Genomic DNA, 15,258 nt, shown 5'->3' with positions numbered 1-15,258 from the left:
ACTGAAAACATGCAAGGGACTTTCTGGACAATTATACCTTTTTCCTAGCAGAGGGACCAAACAGACAGGCCAAAATAAATCTGCTTCAGGTAATTTTGGAGGTATGCTGTTTAAATGACGCATGCATCTTAAGAGGCCAGAAGCTGCACCAAAGTTGTGCTCCAGTCCTTAGGACTAGCATGTGGCTTTGGCATTACTTCCAGCCTCTTACACATGCCACATGCCACATGCCACATGCAGCATTTAAACAGCATATCTCCAAAGTGACCCAAAGCAGCTTGTCTGTTCGGGCCCATAGAGTCCACAAGCAGAAGAGAGACAAATTGTAGGAAAATGCTCTGGTGGCTCATGAAGTGACTCTCACATGAAGTTATGGGCTAGACTAGAAGTGAGCAAATTTTAGGGATCAAGAGGTATCCTTGATCCCCTGAAGCCCCTTGGGAGCTATAGTCCCCTCCAGAAGAGCAGTCCTACTTATATACAAGGAACATGAAAGTAAAGGCCTAGTTTTAAAGCAGGGATAGGACCCTATCATCAGGGACGTAGCTAGGATTCTGGGAAGGGGGGGGGGGTCCAGACTAAGTGCCACCATTATAATGGGGCTTGAGTGTGGTGGCGCAGCAGCACACACCATTCGTTTTTCTAATGGAAGGGGGGGTCCGGACCCCAAGAACCCCCCCCCCTTGGCTACATCCCTGCTATCATTGTAAAACTAACTGTGGGGAGGGATGGGGTATTGCCAGTCTCATTCCTTCAAGTGTATCTTGTCAAGAGTGAAAACTGGAGAAGGCTTTCCTCTCTTCTGAAATTTCCTCTTCTGCACAACCATCAAAAGTACAGGTCCAGTTATTTTTTTCATTATGGAAACCTAGTGGTGCAAGAAAGGGTGGAAGGTGCCTCTGAGAATTTGCCATGGTAGATGAAGTTCCTCTACTTTTAAAGTTGCATTTTAAACACACACAAAAAATAAATAAAAATAAATAAAAATAAAAATGTATGGAGGGGGTCTGTCACTGATATGATAGCAGAGTTAGTGTCAGTAGAGATCCTTGGCTGTAGGGTAGAAAAATATATTGCAGTGCATGTGCCCCATGAACATGTCTTGCACACTGTTGCATTCATGGTAAGAGGAACCATTCCTTTCCTGATTCTAAAGACAGAAACAATTTTGTTAGTGCAATAACTTCTTGGATTCTGGCCCCCATGAGTATTTCATAGAATCATAGAATCATAGAATCGTAGAGTTGGAAGAGACCACAAGGGCCATCCAGTCCAACCCCCTTGCCATGCAGGAACTGTCAATCAAAGTATCCCTGACAGATGGCCATCAAGCCTCTGTTTAAAGACCTTCAGGGGAAGGAGACTCCATGACACTCCAAGGGAGTGTGTTTCACTGTTGCACAGCCCTTACTCTAACAACCAAGTGAATGAATTTGCAAGCACATTTGCAAAAAGCTGCTCATCAAATAAAATAAAATAAAATAATGAATTTCTTCTAACTACAGGCGAGTTAAACTACATGGTTATCAAAGCCTCTGACAGCACAGCTCCTGTTTATAAAGTGTTTTTACACCTACCCAGCCACTTTTCTTCCTTATCCACTATCTAGCTGGGAGGGGGGACATTTTTAGCCACATCAACACTGGGTTGATAGTGAAAGAGGGATGGATAAAAACAGACTTTGGGTTGAGCATATATATATATATATATATATATATATCCAGAAGCTGGGAAACAATGGGATTCTGTTTTACCTGATTCTACTGTAGCCATGTGTGTCTGCCAAGAATAAGCAAGGTAATTGGCAGTTGTCTCCAGAATTCTTTACTAAGCATGTGTGAATATCACAACAGAGAGAAAAAGTAAGAGCAGTTAAGTCTATCTCATATGCTATCCTTGTTAATAAAGTATAGATCGGTGATGGCGAACCTTTTAGAGACCAAGTGCCTAAATTCAAAGGCGTTCCCGCACTGGGTGTTAGCCAGTGCCAGGGGGTGGGACTTCTGGAGGGCAGGACTTCTGCCTTCCGGGGGCAGGACCTCTGGGGCGGGGCTTCCCCAGAGACAGCTGAAGCCCTGGAAGGGCGGGGGAAGAATAGGAACAGGCATGTGGAGAGGCAGCTAAAGGCATGGGAGGATGGGGGAAGAGGAGGAACAAGTGTGTGCCTGTTCCACCACTTCCCCCACCCTCCCATCTCTCTGCGTGTCCTCAGTAATGGCTTCATGTGCCAGAGAAAATATGTGTGCCATAGGTTTGCCACCACAGCCATAGATGTATAAGCTTGGCCAGAAAAATGGAAATAATAACTGTAGAGGCTTGTGAAGGAAAAGGTCATCATTACATGCATTTTAGAAGAAGCTTTGAAGCAGTCTCTAGATGTTTTAATATTTTTTGTTTACTTCTGCCAGACTTATCCAGCCTAGTGGTTTCATTTCCCAGGTGCATATTGTTAGTTTTGAATAAAAAAGCATGTTGAAACATGTTCAAGTGATTTCCTTGTTTTGTGTAGGACCTTATCCCTACTCTGACCATGTTATTTCTAACTCTGGTGCCACATTTTTTGTGAAAGAACCAATGTGACACCCAGGAATACTGTAATTTTGTTAGTTTCAATATATCTGTACTGTAGAATCTTATGGTCTAATACTTGAAACTTTGCACTTAATTGCCACCCCACTCCAGTCCATTGGCATAACAGCCATGAGCTTGGCATAACTTTAAATTTTATTTGTTGACCTTTGGAAAGGGCCATATAGACTTTTAAAAGCTGGAAAATTACCTGGAGAGGGCATTCTAGGATGCCCAGCATGTTGCAAATTACACTAAATTACTCTGGAAAGCCTTAGCTATTCAACATATTCAGTAAACATATTGCATTGAGGGACAAGGCACTCCCAATATGTCAGTAGAAAAACAGCTGGAATATTTCATTTCATTGTAGTTTTAGATGAAGTATTGCCTCATTCCTCCTCTTCCTGAAAGTTTTTTGCAGGCTTGCAGTTTCTCTAGTTGACCCTGATCAGTGTTTTGGCCACTCCAATACTCCCTACTCACATTTTTCTACCTCTTTTGTTCATTTCCTTTTCATAATTCCATACTTTGCAAACACATAGCTGTGGCAAAGAGCAAAGTTTGCGGATATAGGTGCTAAAAATCGAAAAGCTTGATCTTGAAACATGGAAGATTAAAATATGGAACACACACATCCTAATCTCTCTCTCTCTCTCTCTCTCTCTGTCTCTCTCTCTCTCTCTCTCTGTGTGTGTGTGTGTGTGTGTATAAGAAATTATAAGACACAGAACCTTAGACACATTTCTATTTGATTTTAAGGTCTTATTTTTTCATATCAGTTCTGACTGGTTTGGTTCTGCCGTAGTCTCTCTGAAGGGCTCTTTTCAGGATAGGCATAAATATACAATATTAATAAACAAACGAGAAACTGTTTAACAACGGATGAATAAACATTAACCAAAAAAATGTGAGGAAGGTTTTAATAATGGCTGTTAAGGAGGGAAGCATCTGGGAAACGGAGACAAACTAGAGGAGAAAAGATTGTAGATACTACATAGGAGAATTTTTTTCCTTTACCGGAAGCAAGTAATTTTAACTGATCTGCAGCAGCTGCCCTGTAACAAAATGAATCCGACTTATCTTTCACTTGCAGCAGAGCTGACCTCTTACAAGAAGTTCAGCTTTGATTTAACAGCTCAGCTCTTACAAGTCTTTTCTGCAATCCTGGGCACAGCTTGGCTCCTTAAATACCATTGAAGCTAACCAGCAAGTTAACTGTGCCCAGTACGGCAAGTCTTATGCTTAATTCAATTGACAGTAATGCTGACACATATTTGGGATATGGGATGCGGAGGGGGGGGGCGTAACTCTCAAAGATATTTTTCTTGTTTGAATTGCTTGAAGATGTTCTTCTTTACATTTCCTGAAATGTATACCCACCCACACACAAACATCTCCATATCTCCATTATGAACACAGAGAAGAGATTTATGAGAAGATGTAAAAAACACTTGGATTCTTAACACATCTACAGTAAAAAGTAAATTTTAAAAAATTAGGTAAAAGGGCAAAAATCCACTAATGATGAACCTCAAATATTAATTTAGGAAATGTTGGAAATTTGTCTCAACAAACAGTATTAATTTAAATCATTATTATAATTAATAACATTAATATTAATAACCTAAATCCATTTGGTAGGCCCATCTGGAGCAGAACTGTTGGATCAACACAATGTACATAATATTAATTTCCTATTTAGCAATGGAGTTAAGGGATTTACTCTAGTTTGGTCTAAGCATTTGGAATTTGACCAATATTGCATTCTGGACTTTGCTCACCTTTAAATTGTTCCAAAACATTGGTTGAGCTCTGGTTCAGGACTGCCATTTGCAAAAAGAAAAGAATGGAATTGTGCATGGAAACAACTGGGAGAGAGCTCAAAAGCTGGATAGCAAACATTTTGCATAGCAAACATTTCCACAGTCAACCACTGGCATTTCAGATTAAAAGATCTCACATAACAGAAGAGGAATATGAGAGGGTGCCAACAGGCCAACGAGAGTAGAAAATATTAGGCTAGATCAGCCTTCCCCAGGCTGGTGCACTTTAGATGTTTTGAACTATAATGCTTGACACCTCCACCCAACATGATGCCAAGATGGCTGTGGACTGTGGAAATTGTAGCCAAATACTGTAGGAGGGTGCCAGTTTTGGGAAGCCTGGGCTAGATTCTGGATTAAAACAACATTTGCTTATACAAATGTCCCTCCACATTCACTGAGGTTAGGGGCATGGAACCCCAGTGGAAGTGGGGAAAAATGCAAATGAAAAAAACACTTTTTTTAAAACCTGAGAGAACACCCTTCTAGGAATCTCTAGGTCCTCCAGAGCAACTCTGTGGTCAATATCTGCTAGAAACTGACCGTAGAATCATGCTGGAAGACCTACAAATGCTAAAGAAGTCTTTTTTCTAGTAATCTCCAGATACCTCAGCGCAAATCTGTGATCGATTTCTGACAGAATTGAACTGAAAGACTTAGAGATTCCTAGAGAGAACATATGAATCCAAACTGCAGAATCAAATCTGCAAAAGTCAAACTTGCAAATGTGGAGGGACAACTGTACTGTGTATACATATGGGAGCCTAGGACAGATAGTTTGGTGCTGGATGTAAAATGTTTTAATAATATCTCCTGATCTACATTGCCAAAGGTCTATGACAAAGAATTCTAAGCATCTCATTCTAAGAATCCTATAGGATGGAGCCAATGCAGCTAAAATGGTATCAAATTGTGAAGCCCTTAGCTGCTTTGGCTCCATCCTATGGGATCCACAACTGTGTGTTTCAGACTGCCCCAAAGAAATAGAACTGGCCAGTCTGTATAATCAGCAAGATAAAACCATTGGATTCCTAGATTCCCGAGACTGTATATAAAACCAATACTTCTCCTATACCCATCACTTACATATCCTCTAAGACTACTTCTGATCTTGCTGCAACAAATCATTCTCAGTTCCAGGGAGATACTAAGTAATCTTTAGAAGACTGAGTTGCATCATGGAAAAATACCAGGTGGTCCTTTGAATGCTTACACAAACACAGTGCAATTTCATTGACTATAGGACTTATAGGTATAGTCCCAATTGATCATACAACTTTTTCATATGATTTCAAAATGTCCCAGTTTTCCTCCCTTTTTCCAACTTCCTCTCTTTGTCCCTAGCTTATTTCAGTTGCTGTATAGTGAATTTAAAGTGCATAGCTAATTTGCCTTAGCAGGAGGGGAAGGGGAAGAGATACAATCTTCCCCTTGCTAGAAGGCTCAGGCAAAAGTGAACTGCTCCACCATTTCCTAGCTTGTATCTTCTTTCTGATTAATAACTTTTGCATCTTGACCATACTTTGATGATGCTTGGCCACATATTTCTCAATTTTCATTTGTGAAATGTTGGAGGGCATGTCAGGGGAGATGAGACCTCGGGAAAGTGCTGGCTGTGTGATTCCGGGAGTTATCATCCCCAAAAGTCACTTTTCCTAGCTCTGGAGCAGTTACACAGTGGATTGCAGCTTGCAGTATGTAGGATATGTACCTTGATGTGGTAGCTCAGATGGGTGAATCCTTCCCAAGTCGCAGTTTAAAAATCACTTGTAAAAAGAAGTAGCTGTTTCAAAGGGCAGTTTGGATTTCAGAGGCAAGCCATAAACTGCCAATTAGAGTTCTCCCTTCTCAAGCACACCATCATTGTAAGTTGTGTTTGCACATTAATACGCCTGTTGACAAGCCAAGAGAAAAGACTGTAGTTCTGCTCTCCTCATAAAGTTAGGTGTTTGCTTTCATGCTGGAGCCCTTTCATCCATGAAGGGGTAATTACTATGCAGTTGCAGCTACTCTTTTTGAAGAATTCTGTTGACTTGCATTAGTGGAACTCTCTGTTACAATAACCTAATGCTGCTCTGCCATGAGTTAATAATAATAATAATAATAATAATAATAATAATAATAGGATTTATTTATATCCCACCCAATCATTGGGAATCCAGGCGGCTTACAACAGTGGGGATAATACAAAGCAATAACAATAAACATTAAAATAATAAAACAATATAACATAGCAATACACAGTAAATCATCATCATCATAACAATTCAATAATAACAAAGGATAACACAAAATATTACATTCAGATCAATAATTGTTAAAAAGAAATTCCCATTTCCAACCCCTCATTCAAAAAATAATGAAGCAAATGCCAATAAACAATGAAATAATAAAACAAATACAGCATAGTAAGTTACAAGATTACAGTTAAGAAGTTACAATTAAAAGATTACAATCTAACACCCTAAAAAAGGGGAGACTAAAAATTAGCAACAAAATAATATTCTTAGTATTGCCCAAGACTTTATAGGCCACTGCCCACATTGAGTTGGTCCAGGACTGGAGGGGGGAGGGCAAAGATGTTAAAGAGCCTCCCTCCCTCGTCCTACATTTTGCTTCTGGCAAGTATAGAGTTGGCTATCTGTTGTTGGCAAAGGCATTGGAAGTGGTGTAAGTAGCAGGAGTATGTGTCATTCTGGGAGGGGGCAAGAGGACCATATTTAATTTTTATTCACACATTCATTAAAAACCACATTTTAAAAATAGAATTTTGGTGAGGTGCTTTACACAGAACAGAAAGTTAAAAACATCAAACTGCTATGATTCCAACCTATAGAGTCCTGGGTTTTGTGGCTTGGAGAGAGATGTTTAGAATTCTCAGTTGCAGGGCTTGAATGTCTTTGATCAAACTCCAAACCTCTGGATTTCATAGGATGTAGCCATGGCAGTTAGAGTGGAATCATAGAACTATTTCTGTATAGTATGGAAGGGTCCGTGATTAATTAGGACAGCATCAAACATTTAAAAGAACCTCAGCAGTGAAATCCATAGTGTAAACAATGGTCCTTTATTCAATTAAAACAGCCTGAAGCAACCAGAGTTTAGATTCTGTATCATGATCTATCTTTACAAATCATTACCTATGTTACAGATACGGAACAAGAACCTATTACTAAATTGGGAAGGTTTCTAATGCACATTGGGTTCTTCTGATGTGCATTGGGCACTTTTGATGAGCATTGAGCACTTTTTCTTTTAAATTTTATTCTTTTAATAAAAAAAATACATACAGCTAAGTGATACATTAAATATGAGACAAATAAGACAATAATACAAACAAATCAGTCATACAGTACATTGGTACTTCCTAAGACCAACCCTTCACCGATTCATATGTTTATTCTTCATATCGGCACATCTTATTTTTTTCCCCTTTATCTTAATCAGTTTACCCTTCCCATCTCTAAATAACCTAAAATACTCTTATTGTTATTTGTTTTCTTGATGTTATCTATTTTTTCCATAGTACTTATAGTCAGGATGTTTCCCCATATATATAAAAAAACTTTATTCCACTCTTCTAAAGAGATTTCCTTTGTATCCTATTCATCAATTTGTATTTCTCTTCTTACTTTCTAATATTTGGCATAAACTAGTCTAGAAGCTGTTAACATATAAAGAATAATTCTCCCATACTTTGTTTTCATTATTTTCATTTATCATATTCAAGAGCAGTACCTTGGGTCTAAGCTCTAATTCGATTCCTAATATTTCCTTTAGTCCTGCATGTACCTCCTTCCAATATCTTTTTGCTTCTGTACAGATCCACAGTCTCAATTCACCTGCACTTTGTCATAAAATAAATAAGCATGGAATCTGAATCTTACGTTCTGCACCTTCTAATTTTAGTAGTTTTTTATCTTCCAATTTTCCATTGTCCACACAAAAATGCTAGCTTCAAAATATAGTTTCAAGTTAGGTACTGCAAAGCCACCTATTTCTACTGCATATTGCATGTATTTTGTTTAATCCTGGGTTTACGCCCCACCCAAAGATAATTGTTTTTGCCAGTCCTTGAGAAGACTATAATTCTTAATTAATAATATAGACGGAAATAAAAAGATTATTCCAGGCAAGATATTCATTTTCACTATTGATATTCTTCCCATTAATGTCAGCTTTAGGTCTTTCTAATATTTTAAATCCTTTTTTAATGCATTCCATTTCCCCATACAATTGTTTCAAAATAATTTTTTATTCATTAATGACTTTTTTGCTTACATTAAATCCTGTTAGTTCCTGTAATTTTTATTCTTCTATTTTAGTCATTTTTTTGTAATTACATTTGTTTTCTCTCTATTTATCTTCAATCCCAATGTTGCTTCAGAATTCTTCAGTTACTCTAATAGAGTATAGGATCTTATAGGATCTTCCAATGTTATAGCAATATCATCTGCAAATGCTCTTATTAAATATTGGTTTCCTTTAACCCTAACTCCCCTAATATCTAGAATTTTTTATATTATTTAACAACACATCAAGAGTTAGAACAAATAATACTGGATACAGGGGCATCCCTGTCTGGTCCCCTTACTTATTATGATTGGATCTTATCTTGATCTATTGATTATTATTTTGGTTGCTTGTTTTTTATATATTGCCTTTGTCTAGTTTTGGAAGTTTTTTCCTATTTTCATTTGGTTTATAGTTTTCATCATTAAATCCCAGTCTGTGTTATCAAACGCTTTCTCCTTTGGGTGCACCTCTTGTGCTCTAGCACTTCCAGCTGTTGTCTAGCTGTTGTGCATTGAGCCATGGCACATCAATCATTCCACCACTGTGCAATGGATATCCAGATCTAGTAATATCACAGCAGCCATGGTCTGGATGAATTCCAGCCATGGTCTCTAAAGCCTGCCTAAAAGCAATTAAAGTGGAACCATTATATACATCCCAGGGCAGGAGGTCCCATAATTACAAGGGCACCACAGAAAAGGCCCTATCCCACTGGTCTTGTTGTTACACTGAATTACATTTACACTATGAACTGCACCTTGTGTACCACATTTCTGCTGCTCCTGTGCTTTATAGACTCAGTGAACTACCACTCTTGTCAAGGCACTGGAGAATGGTCCATATACGAGCAGTAGATTGCACTGAGATGACCCATTGTCAAACTGAATGTAAGTGGTGTCATGCTGGCCAACAAAGATGGTGGGGATGAGATTCATGCAGTGCTGATCTTCCTCTACCATCTTTTATTGAATCATAGAATAATGGAGTTGGAAGAGACCACAAGGGCCATCCAGTCCAACCCACTGCCATGCAGGAAATCTCAATTGAAGCATACCTGTCAGATGGCCATCCAGCCTCTATTTAAAGACCTCTAAGGAAAGAGACTCCATTACTTTCCGAGGGAATGTGTTCCACTGTCCAACAGCCCTTAATGTCAGGAAGTTCCTCCTAATGTTGAGGTGGAATCTCTTTTCCTGTAACTTGCATCCATTGCTCCGGGTCCTAGTCTCTGGAGCAGCAGAAAACAGGCTTTCTCCCTCCTCAATATGACATCCCTTCAAATATTTAAACAGGGCTATCATATCGCCTCTTAACTTGCTCTTCTCCAGGCTAAACATCCCCAGATCCTTAAGTTGTTCCTCATAGGACATGGTTTCCAGACCCTTCACCATTTTAATTGCCCTCCTTTGGAAACGTTCCAGTTTCTCAACATCCTTTATAAATTGTGGTGCCCAGAACTGGACACAGTATTCCAGGTGGGGCCTGACCAGAACCCACACAACCTTCCTCACATCTGCCAAAGGGAAATTGGAATAGGGCGTTTACAATTATGGTTTCAAAATTATGGAATAGCCTATCGGAAGAGATCCATCTCATCAATACCTTAGAGGCCTTTAAGAAGGCACTCAAAATGGATCTCTTCTGGTGGGCTTATTCATCAGACTCCATATAAAAGCTTATGATGATGTTCCACTCTTGACTATGATTGTTGGCTACTGATAAACTGTTTTTTAGAGGACTAATAGGCATGTGGTAAATTCAGTATTAGTGTTTTATCAATTGTATTTGTATTATTGTATTATTGTATTCATGTAATCCCGCCTCGATCCTTGGGAGAGGCGGGAAACATAAATAAACATTATTATTATTATTATTATTATTATTATTATTATTATTATTATTATTATTACCATTTCCCTTTTGAGAAGCTCCCATCCGTATATATTGAGTATAAATTGTTGGCAGGACTGGAGCTATGTTAATTTCATTATTAAAACAACTGGCACTTGAGAATCTTCATGAAGGATGGCTAGAATATTCTTCTCAAAATATTGTTTATAATGAAAATTGAGAAAGCAAATAATTTCTCTAAATTTAGGATTATAATTGCTTTTTTTTTGAAATTTTCTTTTTAAATGCTTGCAGTTCTTTACTTATGATTACAAACCATATTTTGTTGATTTACAGTGCAAATGATGGGGAAAGGTGGTTGCATTTTCTCCAAAATTGGCTGTGTGGAATGAATTAGATACAGCATTACCATTTCTTAAATCCTGAATAAATAAAATCTGGAGGCTTAACACAGTCAAATATGTAATGATCCTTAAAGTTATGTTATCTGTCCAAGGAAGAATGTTAAAAAGATGCAAATTAAATTAGAAGTTTGAGACAGCTGCAAACAATGAAGTGCACACATGCTTACATATGGACAACTTATCTCAAATAGCTTGAAATTCTGTGATTTCATCCAGTTGTGCAGAAGAAATCATACAATTATAAAATCTTAGAATTGGAAAGGATCCCTTAGTCCTATCTCTTGCCATATGGGAATACAAAACTGAAGCCCTTTTCAGGTGTCCTCATCCAACCTCTCTTTAAAGGCCTCCAAAGAAGGAGAGTCCACAACCCACTGGGCCACTCTATTCTGCAGTTGAACTGTTCTCACAGTCGGGAAATTCTTCCTAATCTTTGGTGGGATCTCTTTTCTTGTAATTTGAATCCACCGGTTTGTATTCTAATCTCCGAAGCAATATAAAATAAGCTTCCTTGGTCTTATATATGACATCCCTTCAGATATTTAAAGATAGTAATCTTGTCACCTCTTCACCTTTTCATTTCTAAGCTAGAAATGTCCAGCTCCCTAAATCATTCTTCATAAAACTTAGTTTTCATACCTTTGATTATCTTGGACCCCCTGCTCTGGACATGTTCTAGCTTCTCAATATCCTTCTTGAACTGTGGTGCTCAGAATTTGACATAGATAAGGTCTGACTAAAGCATATTAGAGTAGTACTACTACTTCCCTTGATCTAGACTACTTGATGCAGTCCAGAATTGCAATTGGCTTTTTTGGTCACCACATCAGACTGTTGACTCATGTTTTGCTTGTGGTCTACTAAGATCTTGAGTTACTTTCAAGCCATGTGTCAAACATTTTATATTTGCGCATTTCATTCTTCCTGTCTAGACATAGTACCTTACATCTACATTTAGGATATTATCACAGAAGCCTCTTTCTCACCACAGTCTCTCTGCAGTCGGGTTATTAAAAGAGAACAAAAATATACCACACTTAGAGCTTTCATTACCACACCTCTCCTCAATAGTGCAAGGAGGCCTTTAGTGCCATCAGGGGTTATGGCACACTCTCTTCTGCATTCCCTCTTCACTTCACCTCCCTTCCCTACCCAGCACGTCTTCTCAACCCACTCCACCTTCCACACATCTGTGAAAGGGGAAAAGACAGGGTCTCCTAATGAGGAGAATCTAGCCTTGAAGGGTCTCCATCTGGAGGAAGGGGAGGGGCAGGAGAAAAGAAAAGAAAGTTTTAAAAACCCAGCCTACTCTGGAATAGGGAGCAGGAGGTGGGAAGGGGCAGGAGGAGACACTGATACTACCTGTCTTCACAATACTGGAATTGACACTGGTGGGTTATTGCAATTGAGGACAAGTGCTATAGAAACGTTTGTGAGTCTTTATTCATGGATATTTATTATTAATGAAAAGTGATGCTCTAACAGCAAAGCAGCAATGAAACAGACATGACATTGTGTGATAATTATTGCCCAAAGCTCTATTCTCTGGTTTTGATAGCAGATTTAAAGCATGGTGTGGTAATTTCCTTAGTCTGTCAACACATGTAGATCACCTTAAACTTTAATAGCTATGAATACCTATGAGTAATAATGGGTGCTCCTACAGTAGAGATGGTAGTAGAATTTGTTTGGTTCCCATTTTTATGAATGTATCCTTTTTTTTTTGTACTTTTTAACAAATGCATTAGTGGAGTGAAACTAAGTGGTGGCAACCAGTCAATATCCCACTCCTTCATTGCTTGTAGCTCCCAGTGTGTTTTGCTTCAAATTTCCTCTCAAAATTGTTACTGGAAATGAAATAATTTCACTTCTTATCATTTATTGTCAGCATTTTGAGAGGTACTCTGACAAAGACAGAGGTAGTGAGAGATAATAATTAATGTATTTATATTTCCTGTCTCTCCCTATGGAGTGAGGCGGTATTACAACCGGGTAAAATACAATCAACTATATGGCGCCATATAAATACTATCAACAATGGTAATTTAAACAAAAATTAACCCTCATAATACAATAAGCAGAATTAAAAGTTAAAATTCTTATCTAAACATAGTCAAAGAATTGGAGTATAGAGGTGAATAGAGCTATTTTACACAGGGTCAGATGGAAAGGCCCATGTGAGTGGGTGGGAGCTTTGGGGTGTGGTGTGGGGGACTGGGCTAAAGTGAGCTCCAGGGTCTGTATGGGGCCTGCAGGTCACACTTTTGCAACCCTGCATTTTTTTTTAATTTGCTATTAAGTCAGCTCTTAAAGTTGACCCAGTCAGAGGGTTTTCTTCACAAGATTTATTCAGAGAAAGTTTGGCATTGCCTTCCTCTAGGGCTGAGACCATGCAACTTACCCTAGGCCACCCACTAGGGTTTCTGTGACTGACTGAGGATATGAACCCTGCTTGACCTAGAGTTTTTTTCCAACATTCAAACTAATATATCATGCTGGCTCACACCCAGGTAATACAGGGACCAAAATTTGGTTACCCTGAAAAATTTAAATTTCACTATATTTGCAATGGGAAATCATTGATCCACTCTATTCTTCTTTTGTCAGGCATCACCTGGAGTACTGTACCCAGTTCTGGGCACCACAGTTCAGAAAAGAAGGGGCTGCACAGACCACTCCAAAGCGGCGGCCTCCAGCAGTCCCTTTTACAGCCAGATTGGGGATGCAGCAACTGCACACTGTGGCCCCGATCTGGTCTTTCCAGGACGTGAAAAGGAGCCTTAAAAAGTGGCTCCTTTTTGCACCCTGGAAAGGGTGTGATAGCTGTGTTGCCACAGCTTTACGGCACTCTTTTGACACTGCGTCATGTGGATGCTGTGCCAGAGGAGTGCTGTGACACTGTGTACCATGCGGTGCAGCATGCAACATCACACTGCCCTGGGGTAGAACCAGGGCATGCATCATGTCGACACTACACTCCAACTCTGCACCCAAGCTGGGCTGAAGTTGACAAGCTGGAGCATGCCCAGAGGAGGGTGACCAAAATGGTGAAGGCTCTGGAAACCATGCCTGATGAGGAGAGACTCATGGAGCTGGGTATGTTTAGCCTGGAGAAGAGAAGGTTAAGAGGTGATATGATAGCCCTGTTTAAATATTTGAAAGGATATCATATATAGGATGGAGAAAGCTTGTTTTCCTCTATTTCAGTGAAGACCCGGAACAGTGGATTCAAACTACAGGAAAAGAGATTTCACCTCAACATTAGGAAGAACTTCCTGACAGGGTGCTTCAATTTTGTCTTCCTGCATGGCAGGGGATTGGACTGGATATCTCTTGTGGTTTCTTCCAATTCTATGATTTTATGATTCTATGAGTCTTTTTTTTAAAAAAGAGAGTGCAAAGTGCACAGAAAAATGATCACTTTGGAGAGGATAACATAAATACATTATACACACTGAATCTTAGACCTAGTTACAATACCAAAAACAAGAAAGGTATTAGAACAGGTAGCTTGAAACAATGTGCATATTATGCAAATTGCATACAAAAATGCATAAAAATTCTCATTAACTTAAAAACAATCCTCAAAGTTCAGGAATAAGTAAAATTATATTTCAGTTTTTTTATTTTGGTAAATTCTCTAAATCTGGGACAATTGTCTGCTGTTTGGTTGTGCTAGGAACCATTCATTTGGAAATCCTCTAGGAGACATTGGCTGACATGTTGCACTGGGTTGCAAATGTTATAAACAGAATAACATATCTGCATATGCAGATGTAAGTTAACGTCAACTTGCATAAGTCTCTTTTTGATCAATGTAGAGGTTGCTATTTTATTCCTCCCTCTGCAAAGACTGAAGTGCTCCTTATGGCTCTTTTGTACGCAATGAAGAGTGAAGGGGGATTGGAAAAGCATCTGGCTATGTCCCTGTAGTCAGATGCAAAATGATTACATCATCTGTTGAGACCTTCAGGGGTGCTGATGGACCTCAGTGGAAACAGTCAGATGCTTCTCTGACCCTTCTTACTCTCCACCAAGCATGAATTGGCCATAGAGAGAGGAGTAGCTCAATGGTACATCCAGATATCCATGAATAACCAGTTGTAGCATAGTTCTGCATGCAGAACAGCTATGCTACCTGGATCTACCATATATACTCATGTACAAGCTGACCTCATGTATAAGTCGAGGGAAGGTTTCAGGGTCAAAATCCTGGTTTTTTATATGATCCATGGATAAGTTGAGGGTAAAACTTAGGGGGCTATAAGGAGGGATAGAAAGGGGGAAATACCACTTCTGTCCCTCCTCCTCCT

Source organism: Sceloporus occidentalis, unplaced genomic scaffold, assembly GCF_023333645.1.
Source record: "Sceloporus occidentalis isolate IW3139 unplaced genomic scaffold, rSceOcc1.0.p SCAF_4, whole genome shotgun sequence".
NCBI classification, from domain to species: domain Eukaryota; kingdom Metazoa; phylum Chordata; class Lepidosauria; order Squamata; family Phrynosomatidae; genus Sceloporus; species Sceloporus occidentalis.
The sequence above is the reverse complement of the archived record's forward strand: the minus strand, read 5'-3'. Positions refer to the sequence as shown.